This window comes from Pipra filicauda, unplaced genomic scaffold (genome assembly GCF_003945595.2).
Source record: "Pipra filicauda isolate LSUMZ 115617 unplaced genomic scaffold, ASM394559v2 scaffold2_size9829703_pilon, whole genome shotgun sequence".
Classification (NCBI taxonomy): domain Eukaryota; kingdom Metazoa; phylum Chordata; class Aves; order Passeriformes; family Pipridae; genus Pipra; species Pipra filicauda.
In genome coordinates, this window is record NW_024104421.1 from 8,377,382 (window position 1) to 8,390,350 (window position 12,969).

General features: G+C 44.6%; 1 protein-coding gene across 1 annotated transcript in view; it reads left to right on the forward strand.

Moving 5' to 3' along the window:
* Positions 1-386: 386 nt before the first annotated feature.
* The window catches only part of TBXAS1 (thromboxane A synthase 1), a 262,385-nt gene continuing 249,802 nt past the window's right edge, over positions 387-12,969 (forward strand). The window contains exons 1-3 of the mRNA XM_039383165.1: positions 387-3,393; positions 9,709-9,887; positions 10,232-11,851. The gene's annotated coding sequence lies outside the window, so the exon portion shown is untranslated. The remainder of the gene's footprint in view (positions 3,394-9,708; positions 9,888-10,231; positions 11,852-12,969) is intronic.

Below are 12,969 nucleotides of genomic sequence, written 5' to 3' on the forward strand. Positions count from 1 at the left end.
AAATAAATCTTCTATTCCCTCAAGGCATTTCACAATCTGGTTCACTGACAAAAGTTCCAATTTATCTTTTTTTTTTTCGTTTAGCTTACTTGCAGTGTAAATATTTAGCGGATGCATTTAAAATAAACATACGTTGTTGCTTTTAGGATTCAGGGGGGTTTTTTGGTTTTTTTTTTGTTTTTGTTTTTGTTTTTGTTTTAAAAAGGAACCACATCAAAGAAGTGTTTACTAAGTAAGATTGACAGCCTATTCTCTCCCTCCCCTCCCCCCCCAGCTTTTTTTTTTTTATTTTAAATGATCCATCTCTCCGGTTGAGCTCGTGCTGTAGGATCACCAACCCGACCAACATCATTTTTGTCAGTGCATACAGGAAAGCAGTAGGTGAAGCTGCAGGAGCCCCCATTGCCTGACAGGAGCTTTACAAAGGAAGGTCAGTCATCAGGTACCCATTACGAGGGCAAAGGAAGCTGAGACTCATGCAAAGCCTCTGGCAAAGGTGGAAACAAAACCTCGGGCTGTGATCCTGCATTAACTGCCGTCTGGATCTGTCTGCCTGGAGCTCCTTGCAGATGAGTAGTCTGGGACTGGACCAGTGAAGACATACTCTCTCTGTGCCTGCAGTTACTGCTGGTCCCCAAAAACGCTGCCTCTTGCTGCTGCTGGTGCCAACTCAGACCTCTCCCACCGCAGTATTTGATCGCAGCAGGGCTCAACACCCGGCTACTCCCATTGATGTCTCAAGGAGGAGGCAAGAGGTAACTTTTACTTGTGGATTTCAGTGAGAGCCAAGTGCTCCTGCCAGCCTGGCCCCTCATCTCGGGGTGCTGCGGGTGCCTATGCTGGCAGATAAAAGCAGGCCAGGGAGCAATGCATGGTGACCCAGCCGATGGAGCAGGATGGCCATGCTGCGCTGTGGAGGATGTGATTCCCAGGCTCCCGTGGGCCCTCTTGTTAGCAAGGTATTTTCAGTGTTTTGCATGATTTTTCTCCCTCCACTGAAAAATGCCTGAAACTACAGGAGAGCTGTCTCATGGCCCATTAGCATTCTGTTTACTGCATGAAGCTGAGGATACGTGTTAAATGTGTCGAGGAGTACCATGCAGCACTGGTGGAGGTGATTGAGGGCTCCAAGTAGGCTGGGATGGCACTGGAAGACTATGTACAGCAGAGGGAGCAAAACCTGCTCCTGTCTCATCCCTGCTTCATTGAGAGTGATCCAGAGACCAGCCACGGTCAAATCTTGGAAAGAAATGGTGCTGTCTCCAGCTGGACCACGGGGGAAGTCCAGGCCAGAGGTGGAGGGCAAGCGTGCGGATGGACATGGGCACAGTACTTGAACTTGCTTCTCGCCCCTCTTTTATTTAGCCATGGTAACCCTCAGGGTTCAGCTCTAGCCATGAGTAGAAAATCTAATATTTTCTTGAAACATGTTTCTGGTCATTGTAATTCTGTGCCGCTCTCTTCTTTATGATGGAGAACATGATCTGCTTTCCAAGGCTACTAACGCTTCTGAGCCCAGCCTGCCTCCTTGCCCTTGATCAGAGCAGCAGCCATGGAGCCCTGTCTCAGAGCCACAGAGGAGAAGTGTCGGAGAAAAGCAGAGAACAAAACCAGAGGAGCAGGCTGCTATAGGAGCCAGCTTCACTTCTTGCCATTGCGTTGTGCTGCAGCATGGCTCCAGGTTAGTCACATCATCCTTACTCTCCTCGGCTGCAGAATGGGGGCAGGGGTACCAGCCTCTGCTGCGTGAAACTGCACTGATAGGTTTTTTTCCCTCTGTTTCTGAGTTATCCCATAGCCCTTAGGGTCTGCATTAACTCCATGTCCATCAAAGCTGGCATGGCATAGGAACTTAAAACATAAACCAAACCCACTCCTCACCCCTTTTGCCAGAAGAAAAGAGGAAGGGGTCGACAAAGGAGTCTGCAGAACTCACTGTGTGTGGCCTGGACATGAAAGTGGCGTCCCTGGCCCTGTGGCTGGTGGGTAGAGCACAAAGGGGGATGCAGGAGCAGCCAAACCTGCGTGTAACATAGGCAAATGCTAAAGCTGTTCGCTTCAAAGCACAGGTTATTCTGCTTCTTTTAGGGGAAGGGTGATGAACTTAATGGACTACTTGGCTGGTCTAGGACGACAATTCCTGATTGCCTCTCAGGTTCAGTATTGCCAAGGACATTACAGATTCTCATCTGCTGATAATGGATCCAAAGATAGGAAAACTAATAGGGATATTTTCACCAACAAGGACTGTTCTGATCTTACACGTTTTTAAATGTTGTTGCCAAATGAGGCCACAGCATATTTGGTAAACAAAAACCAGCCCCAACAGGTCCTGACCTCAGCCCAGAATGGCTGTGAAAAACCTGGTGTGCAGAGGAAGCTGGCGGTTTGTGGGCACGCAGAGGGAGCAAGGATTTGCCCTGCTAGGCACAGCCTTCCTTCCCAGCTCACACAGGGGCCTCTGCCTGAGAGTCTCCTTCAAAGAAGACTTAGGGCGTATGATTGGATCCAAGGTGCACAATCCCTTGCTGCGCTTCCCCATTTCTGTGCACAGATGGGGATGCACTCTGGAGGCAGCCCAACTCTGAGCCTACAACCTTCTTTCCATTCTCTCCAAAACTGAGCATCCATGCAAGGATGTTACACCTTAGGCCCCTGAGCTAGAGACAAAACCGTGGTGTGGACATACCTGTCAGGAGCCAGTCATTGGCAGCGCAGCTGCAACAGTCCCGGGACAAGGCCGTTCTGCTGGAGAGATCATGGTCCACTCCCTGCAGGCCTGAGACTGCAAGAGGTGTCACTAAAATTTTGAATCCTGAGAGACTTTCCCACTTCAACAGACTACTTCTTCTCTTTGGCCTCTTCACTCGGGAGAGGATGGCAAACCAGCACTGGAGAAGCATATATTAATGTCTCATCTTAAGATTTTTCATTTCTCCATTTGCATATTTGGGTCTCCTATAAACAGAGCCGCAGTCTGAGTGCAACTACATGGCACGCTCAGCCGTATCACGGAGTATCATGTACCACCAAAGTCGCAGCATCCCCACCTATGTCCACAATGGCTATGGGGTGGTGATGGCAGATACTAAGCCAGGGAAAGGAGAGGTGGCCTTTTAACAGCACTGGGCGGGCACTCAAGGGGGCTCCATTTCTGCTCCCCATACACAAATCTTGGTGGTCTTAGCATGTAACTCACTTCTCCAGAAAGGCATATGGTGTTTGAGTGGTGTCTCAGGGGACTGCTGGTAACAACCTCAGCCTATACTTAACTGCAGTGGGAGTAGAAGGGGTTACTGTTTTTTGCTGGAAATGTGAGAGTTTGGGCTTCTCTTTCTTTTCTCTTAGAAATTAATACAGATTTTGGAAGTCAAGATATAAGAAGGAAGGCAGGTGAGTTTTACAACATTCATTGCCAGTTTAGGGGGGTTGTGTGAATGGACACAAGGTGTCCTTTGGTCTCTCAGAGCCAGAAACACCATGGTGGCATCACCTCCTCTTCTCTGGTACCTCCACCAAGCCCTGGCTTTGCCAAGAGCATGCCAGGGGCATTTGCAGAGGTGCCTGCTGCTGAGATGCAATGTCTTCCTCTTTCCCTCAAAGAAAGCTGAGGGGGTTTGTGGCTCCAGCTTTCTTGGTTAATCATCCACTGCATTTGTTTCTTTGGAAAGATTGAGCCCAAGAATGTGTTAATAAAAGACTGTAAGGTACATTAAGAAAACAATAACAACATAACAAACCAAAAAAACCCAAAAAAAACAGGAGAGAAAGGCTGTAATCACACAAGGTGAGCACATCCCCTTCAGTGACAACCTTTTATACCTGTTTGCCTTCACGGTGGAGCTGGAAGGCAGCATGTTGTTAGTAAGGATCGGGTCCCAAATATTTCACGTTAAACAAAGGAAAATATTTTCTTAAAACACCAGGGGAAGGTTTCCCAGTGAAATACACACAGATGTTTTCTTTTTAAATGTAAATCAGTGAGGGAATGGACAGTTTAATTAAAAGTAAAATTATTAGGTAAGTGCTCAGGGAATCTACTTTATTTGCTGAGTACACTCACATATTTTTACTGGTGAGTCAATTGCAATTTTTAATTTCTTTCCACTTAAGAAGACCAGCTCAGAGACTAGCCACTGTGATGTGGAATATTTGGGGGAGGATTTTTCCGTGGATAGCAGGAGTGTCTGTCCTGTGTACAAGTTGTGGATGCCCAGGCAGTTTGCTATGGTATGTCCATTCCCAGCCTTACATCACTGCTAATCACAGTATCTCAGAATATTCTGAGTTGGAAGTGACCCACAAGGATCATCGTTAGCAAACACTCATTATAGGCTGCCTCTGCAGAGATTTTCTCTCACCTGGAGAAAATCCTGTCCCTTGTGACAGGGATTTTGGGTCCTACCAACTCAAACACTTGTGGTAATGGCTGTCTGGGATGCTAAGGGAAAGGGACTATAGTTTTAACTGACTTTACACCCTGTTGCTGCTCTGTTGCTAGACTCTTCTCCCTTCAGTATGACCCATCCCTTCACACACAAGCCTTTTTGCAGGCAGGTGTTTTGTGGAAGCCCCTTCCCTCAAGCCCATGCGTCCCTCTTCAGCATGGCAAATGATACAGACAGACTCCTGAGCACATCAGAAAACAGTCAGCGAAAATACGCTGCATACTTGAGTGGGGTTGAGGACTGATGGCTCAGTCATAGCTTAAGTTCAAAATAAGATCACAAAAACCTCCAACAAAATTATCCTGTGCACCATCGAGTTGGACTCTATAAGAACTCAGATATTTTTACTCAGTCTGAACATCAGTGGCGTCCTCAGTGCAGTTCATGTGATGTAAATGCCTCTTTCAGGGGGTAACAAATGGATTTACGATGCAGACATACAGGGGGATAAGACTTAATTCGCGCTATGAAACCAGATGATGCTGATAAAGCCTCAGTGGCTTCAGCAGATGTACCCCGACATAGTCAGGAGTGTGGCAATGGACAGATGTTGTGAAACGCTTCAGGTACCACGGATGGCAGAAAGGTGCGATGAAAGCGCACAGCCTGATTAGTGCCCCGGGGAAGGCAGAGATCTGGGTCACCTCATCCAGGCCTACCACCACAGATGATCACATTTCTGAACTTTCTTCCCCATTAGGAGTATCACTGAAATAAATGCCCTAAAAATGATGTGGCCTCTCTGTTTGAGGGGTTAAACACAGTTTCCCATCGTCGAGCTTTTGCAGTTGGCTCAGGTATTGTCGCAGGGTCTTGGATCCTTTTCTTATTATTATTAATAAAAGAAACTTTTAAATATATTAAGAAAAAGTGCTTATCAGATAATGAAATTCTAGCTGTGGTTGTCTTTCAAACAACCAGGGCCATGATTTAATTGGAAGTAATTATAGTCTTTTCTGAAGTATAATTTTTAGGGTATTTTTTCCCCTGACATTTGCAGTGTGGAAATTAAAAATAAAACGATGTCAGAATCACAAGATTTCAATCTGTCTTCAAACAATAATGTGGGCTAGTGTCAGAGGTTTGTCCTTGGCTGGAAGGAGGAAAAACTCACCGAAAAAAATCCTTATGGTGAAAATCGCCAGTAGCACCCACTTGTGCATTTTCTGTGCTCAGAAATTCCTGGGAGACTCCTGCTTACCAGAGCTCACTAGAAAGCCTTCTAACTCTGGTGCAGTGGGAAAGGGCACAACAGCACCTAGCTCCTTAGAGCGTCACATTTGTGATGCAGGCTTTGTTAATTATTCCACCAGTAAAGGCTGTATTAAGAGACACAATTAGAGCAAGGAAAAAACTTTTCCCATTCTATACAACAAAGATTAAATGTAGTCCTTATATCCTGCTAAAAACAATCCAGGGTGTAACAAAGATATTTCCATGCTTCTTTTCCCCCCAGTACTTTTTCCAATTTTTAAAGAGGAAATTTTTCAAATTATCTCTTTCTAAATTTTGCCCTGTTTTCACTTTACAATTCCTCAGCTTCCTTTGGTGAAACTACCAGTGCATCCTCTAAACTCCAACTCACACACTCTACCTTACTTAAAGTGCTATTTCCAAGGGAAGGACAATCTCCAGCATCAACTCAACTTTTTTGGTGGCCATTGGCCTCAGCAGGGTCCTGTGGGCAGACCCTCGATTCCTATCAGCCTGTGTGGCTCTACTGGTACTGGACGCTATGATGCCCCTGAACACATATGCATCTCTAAATACAGCCACTCAGAAGGAAAGTTTGGCCCAGACTTTTAAATCACATTCTTCAGACTCCAAATAATTTCTGTATGGATGCAGACATGCACATGAGGAATTATCTTGCACTCTGAACTCTCTGCTTCTCTGCTTATTATATATTTTATATATAATGCCCATTTTAAATCTGTTCCTGAACACCAGTCAAAGGGAAAGGAGGAAACTATTTCAGATTAAAAGGGCAATATGTATGAAAAGAAAAAGCTACATATGAGGCAGATTGTGATTCTACAGCACTGTATAAAGTGCTGTAGAGGAATGTATGAGGGATGGAGAACTGAGGTTCTGCAAAATGTGTTGACTTTTTGAAGAGGCATCAACTATCATTATAGACTCTATGGAGTTATTAACCAGATGATTTACAAGCCAAATTCCTACTGGGCAATACCTGCCTGGTCCACTTACATATCCTGCCTCACCACTCAGCTTTATTTATCCCATTCTCCACTCTCCACCTTAAAAAATCCCATTGCGTGGCATTACCAGCAAAGAACAGCTGTGTTTTGTCTCAGACATGGCTTCAGCAACAAAGTAAGAGATTTCCATCTATTCTTCAGCCTCTGAAACAACCTTTTCAAATGAAGGTATTTTATTAAATGGGGGAAAAAATTATACAGACTGAGGTAAAATTTTGGTCAGGCCTTATAAAACAAACTCAGTGACTTTAAAGTAATAAAACTTTCTGTGGCACTTAGCCTAAGCTGATCTTCTATACTATACTTCAGGGATAAGTGCAGATGTGCTGACAGAAACCTCGTGGCTTCCAAGCCATGCGCTGTGTAGAGCTTTGAGGGATTTTCTGGAAAGCAACTACTTTTCCCAAGTTAAACATTTTTATCTCCCCTCCCAAAATGTCCAGCAGACCAGCAGCGTTTCAAAGACAAGCACACGTGTTTACTTCCATGACTTTCATGCTGTCAACAGAAAATATTTGAAATTGCAGGCAAAGTTTCCGAGAAAGCAGAGATGAAGATTTTCTTTGCTTAGATTAAATTTCCAAGTGCCTTCCAGCACCACTCCTGCCTTTGCACCACTCCTTCGCTCAGCTGGGAGCCTGGAGATCTGAGCCCATGATTTGACCATAGATCTGTTCAGGGGCTTGGTGTGTTTAGGCACTGTGGGCCAAGGAGCATATTTGGTACATGCAGTGCCTGCCACAACACAGCACTGAGCTTGGCGGGATGGGAAACCCTTCTAGTATTTACACTTATTTGACTACTTAATGGACATTATCTCCTTCTCCAGCCCAGATCTCTACAAGAGCCAAACCTGACCATGATGTCCATCACTGTTAATGCTGTACCAATAGTAATAGCTAAGCTATTGGTGGTGGGTTCACACAAGAGCATTGTTCCTTGTTGGTTAGCCGCAGCCTGTGACTGTGGCTTTAACAATTGTGATGATCAGGTCTTGTCTTCGGACCCTGCTGCCCACCCACTTCTGTGCTGAGAGAGCTGAATAAATATTTACTACTTCTCAAAATAACACCCAGACACACTCACCCTTACCACTGCAGAGTAGTTCATCTAATTGAAATAAGAACATAAGTAAACTGTTTGTCAAGGCGGTTTATTAGGAAAAGATTGCTGTGTCAGGAGCTCCCTCACTGCGAGAGATGCTGTGTTGTCTCTCTTAATATTTAATGCCATTTTAATAATATTTCCTAGTTAGGGGGGCAGGCTGATGCTACAGACTAAAGGCCAAGCCTGCCAAAGTGGGGAGGAATAAAAGCTGGAGGTCAGGTTCACTCCATTGACTTCCCCACCTGGAGGCTAGGCAAAGAGCAATGTTGCTCTCCTCAGCCACGCCCAGGTCCTTCTCTCAGCAACTTTATTTCAGATTTGTTGATATTGCCTTTCCTTACTCAGAATGACACTTCAAAAGGTTAGGGCCACATCCTGAGGTGGTGGAGATGAGAAACCCACATTTTTCCTTTGAAAAACCTATTTCTCCTTGCAATGCTGCTCCAGTTGGGCTCGTTAATCAAACAGGACCATAAACTACTGAATTTATCCCAAGCTTGTGATTGCATCTGCAGCTACAGCACTCCTGCCTGTCTTTGGCAAGTCTTGTTTTGGAAACCTTTGGGTTAAACTCAGAGGTGTTTTATCTCAAAGAATGGGGAACTGCAGCTTAAGCATAAAAGGTCCTCACTAGTAGAACTTCCAACAATGCTGCCTCTGCCTTCCAGCCCACACAGACCTGCCCTTGGCTGCAAAGCTGCTGCACAAGGGGGTACCCCAGTCTCTACATCATTCCTCCAGAGTTCTGGCAGCAATGCCCAGCTCAGGCTCTTCCTTGTTGTGAAAGACTCCTGGCTGAAGGACCGTGGAGTCAGAGCCTCTGAAGCTGCTGCATAATAAGCCGTATTCTTTTTCTAAACATCACTAGACAGTTCAATAATAATTACATGAACTTTGTAATCAGCCAAACCAGCGTAGGCATCTACTGACCTACACGTAGCATTTGTGAGTAATTTTACATAAAGGGCAGGTACTTTTGTACTTAGTGCACAGGACTTGTGCACAAACAGCTACAGAAGGAGGGCCAATTATAAATAAACCATCCTTAGTTGTCACTTTGCTGTCTCTGACTTCCCACGCATTCAAATGGTGAGACTGATTCATTTAATCTTACTCTAAAGCAGCAAGCCACAGAGGCAGTTTCCCGACAGTTGCTTAAAAAAGTGTAGCTCAGCTCTCTTAAATTGTCTTCCCTTGTATTATATTTAGACATTGTGATTAGAGTATCTGTCACGATATGCTTTAACTTTGAGGCAGAAGTTCGAGCTGCTTTCTGAAAGCAAACGGAGATGCTCCCAGGAACCAAAAGGGCATGAGCGCCGGGTTTCAGCGTTTAGGAGCAGAGATGTTCAGTGCTGCTTGCACTGCCGGCTCCCCCGGCACAGCCAGCCTTATGAAACCTGAGTTTTCAAATAAGTGCAACATTATTTACCGCAATGAGACTTCTGGGAAGGGTGGAGGCAGTGAAAGACTTAGCGGCTGTTTCCAAGCGTTTTAGCAATATCAGCTGAGAAATTTTTATGATCTTCCCTTCTCTCCTCCTTTCCTCTTCTCCCCCCCAAACCTGGCTATTCTTGTCAAAGACTTGGATGCAAAATCTGGACAATCCTGTCATATGAACATGGCTTTTACACATTTGTGTCACTGCAAAGCAGATTATAATGACTACACTTCATTAATTTTATTCTAATTAAGTCAGTAGAGGTTTCAGCATAGATACAAACTTGATGTGCAGCTCTGCCCTTGACAATTGTATGCCAAAGAGAATACCTGAAAGCTCTTGTTTTGCTAAATATGCTATTTAATATTTTCTAATGCTTGGGTAAAACAGTCAGTGAATGTGGAGCCTTCCACATTGCTATATTATTACGGAGGAGGTTACTAGAGTTACACTGAAGGAGGTTTCCTTGTTCTGTGACTTGCTTTGCCAGAGCACTTATCAGATACTGAACTGTGGGTTCACCTGCTGACCACTATCTGTGATGAGAAGACCCCCAGATTCTATCAGACTCTCAGCCACTGCTCTGGCTGCAAGAGCTCTACAGCAGCCTAGCAAATATGACCAAAATCTGGCAGACAGGACAAGGTGAAAGACCCTCTGGACCCTAAGGTACATGGGGAGACAGGGAGGGTTCTGTGTAGAGGGGGAATGGTAGGGAGCAGATGCCATACCGCTGTTGCCTGTTGTTAACCTGGAATAAATGCTGCTGTGGAATTCAACACACTGAATTAAAAGGTGAGTTTCTCCCATGTGCCATGTATAGGATGCCTGTCTCCTCTAGCTGATCTACAGAGAACTGTAAATCTTTTATTGCTTCCACATACCCTCATAGAAACTTGTGCTTTTAATTTAATGTGTAGAAAACTTGAAGTCCTACATCCAGATCTTAATGTTCATCCAAATATGATTGGATTACCATTCTTTTAAGATCTGCTATATTCCTCTTCTTTCAGATAAAAATGTCGTGCTAGAAGTTTTCCATCATCCCTGTGTCTCTAGAGAGAATCTTGGAGACTTGAAGGTGACTTTTCTGTGAAATGGTCTCAATATAATTCCAAAAATACTTCATAATTTGGAGTCTGCTCCTCAACCTCCAGCAGAGATCAAAGAGATCCCAGAAAAAAATTAAGCAACATCCATTCCTAGGAGCTGAGCCTTTGGCTATAATGAATCAATCAACTACCCTTTTATCAGCCAGATATATATTGACTTGGGGCATTTTGGAGCCAAAGGCTAGTGTAATGCTGCTGGTTTAGGCTTTGTTTCCATCAAAATATTGAGTCCAAGGAAAGATCTTTGTTTTCAGTGTTTTTTACATCTTCTTGTTATTTTCACCTTCAAGCTTGCTTGGCCAGTTGGGTATGAAAAGCTTGTTTTTGCTTCCTAGTGGCAAGATCATCTGTTGATGGTATGTATGAGGTGCTAATTACTATCTGTCATTGGTATTTATGAGGTTCAAATTGCTACAGGAACTAAGTGCCATGTACAATATTGAGATAAGCATAAATGTTATTGAGTGTGGATTCTGCTCTTCCCACCCTAGTGCTTGGGCCCTTTGACTTGAACACCTTGTCCTCTCCCTCACACTCCTTTTCATACTTGCGAGGCATCTGAAAAAAAGTGAGTTATGTGCTTTGCTGTGAAGCGACCCTGGCTTGTGAGTGAGTGAGCTTGAGAGTGGCCCATGGCTCCATCTCGGAGCATATCATGCTTCTGTCCCTCATGCCGGCAGGTGACCCAAGGCACTGGCACTGTGACCAGCAGCACTGGGAGCAGAGCCCACAGAGCCTGGGTCTGCTTTGCCTGGAGCCTGCACGCCAGCTGTTGTTGAATTGCTTTCCAGAGGATATTTTCTAAAATCCAGCAAACTGTGGCAACTGGGAGAGCTGAAATCAATTGAGGTGCTGCTTCCCAGCCTGTGCACAGTCACAGAAGGTGTACCAGTCAGAGAGCATGGAAAGCTTTGAACTATTTGGACCAGGAGCTGCTGAGAAGCAGAGAGCTTCTGGAGCCTCGCTGGCATTAATGTGAAGAATTTCTTGTGGCTACTGCTACTAAAGAGACACTTGGCTTCTCAGACAAACTAGATCCTTTGACCAACTTGGCCACAGCTGTGGTCAGAGATTCAGTCTCAGCCTGATTCTGAGAAAAACAAATGCCTGCAACACCATTTCTACCACTACAGAGAAATTAATATGATCCCACAAGAAAGTTGATTTGAGATGAAAAAAATGCAGGTCACAGTAGCAGCTAATTCCCAAGAGGGACAGGCACAAACTTCTTTAATGTGGATATTGAAGGGGACATATTTTGTTTCTATTATTACTTGATTATGGGAGACTAAAGGGAAATTTTTTCACAACCAAAGAAGTATTTGAAAAAAGTTTTTAAAACATGAAAATTAAAACAAAAAATTAGGAAGGATATTGAAATGAAGCATCTGTGTAAAACTTTTTCTTCCTTCTTTTTGATCAGTTCTGATTGTTCTAATTGATGTCCAAGGAGAAAGCTGGAAATAATTTAGAGATGAAGAAGAAAGGAATGGCACTGCCATTTAGAGATGAAGAAGAAAGGTAAGCCCTGCCTATGGGACAGCAACCCTGGGACACACCAAAAATGCTTGAATAAAGAAGGTGCCATGAACCAATATTTATCTCCTGCTTACCCTAACAGCTATTTCCTTACCCTCAAATTTTTAGGAATGAAAAGCTATAAGGATCACTAGTTTCACTAGGACTTTTCCTTTATATATCACTGCTCACTCAAGACTTTGAGCCCATTACACAAATTGCAGTGACGTGCTTGGCAGGAGCCCTTTGAAGCACATACTGCCATTCCTGCCAGCTTGGTTTCCCCAGCAGAAGAGCAGTGGTTGAGGGAGATGAAGGGATGGAACCTGCAATGCTGGGATACCCTGTGCTGGTTTAAAGGTAAACCGGCAGGGGAAATGAACCCAACTCAAAAGAGAGATTATAAGTCAGAATAACAATTAATAAAATAATACAATAAGTATGATTATACAGACAAGCAATTGGTTTTAACCCACAAAACCCAAATGTATAACCCAGCACCCTGAGGCATGAACAGAGTGGTGTTCATTGGGCCCCCTGAGTCTAAAGTAAAGGGAGAGGGGGAAAATCTGTTGGTGAGAGTGCTGTTGCAGTCTGGTCAAGAGTGGTGATTGCAGTCCGGTCGAGGGTGGTGGTTGTAGTCTGGTTGAGAGTGGTGGTCTGCAGTCTTCCTCTGGATCCCATGAGAGGTTAAAAAAGTTCCAAGACTCCAAAATTATATATTCTTCAGTTCAGGCAGGAATGCCCAGTACTTCCCTCAGGGCGGGAAGTTCACAATGGGTGTGAGGTGTGAGGACAGGGGGCACCCTCCTATCTTGCAGACCTCTTAACACCTACTTTGTAGCCTGAGGAGTCAGGCTGCTCTGGGCAGAGGGTGTAAATAGTCTATTGATAACAGTTTCTGGGAAATGGCATGGAAGGCTATAGAATACACAGTTTTGGTTACACCCATACAATGATGAACTGGTCCCAGCTGTTCTAACTAGGACATGCCCTCACTTTCCTCACCCTCCCAAGTTGCTCGTTCCTCCCTTGCTTTGCCCCCCCCAGGTTTCTGGCGTCACAGCCCACCCGAGGCCAGGCTCTGTAGGGATGACAGCTCATTGCCAGATGCTGTGGTG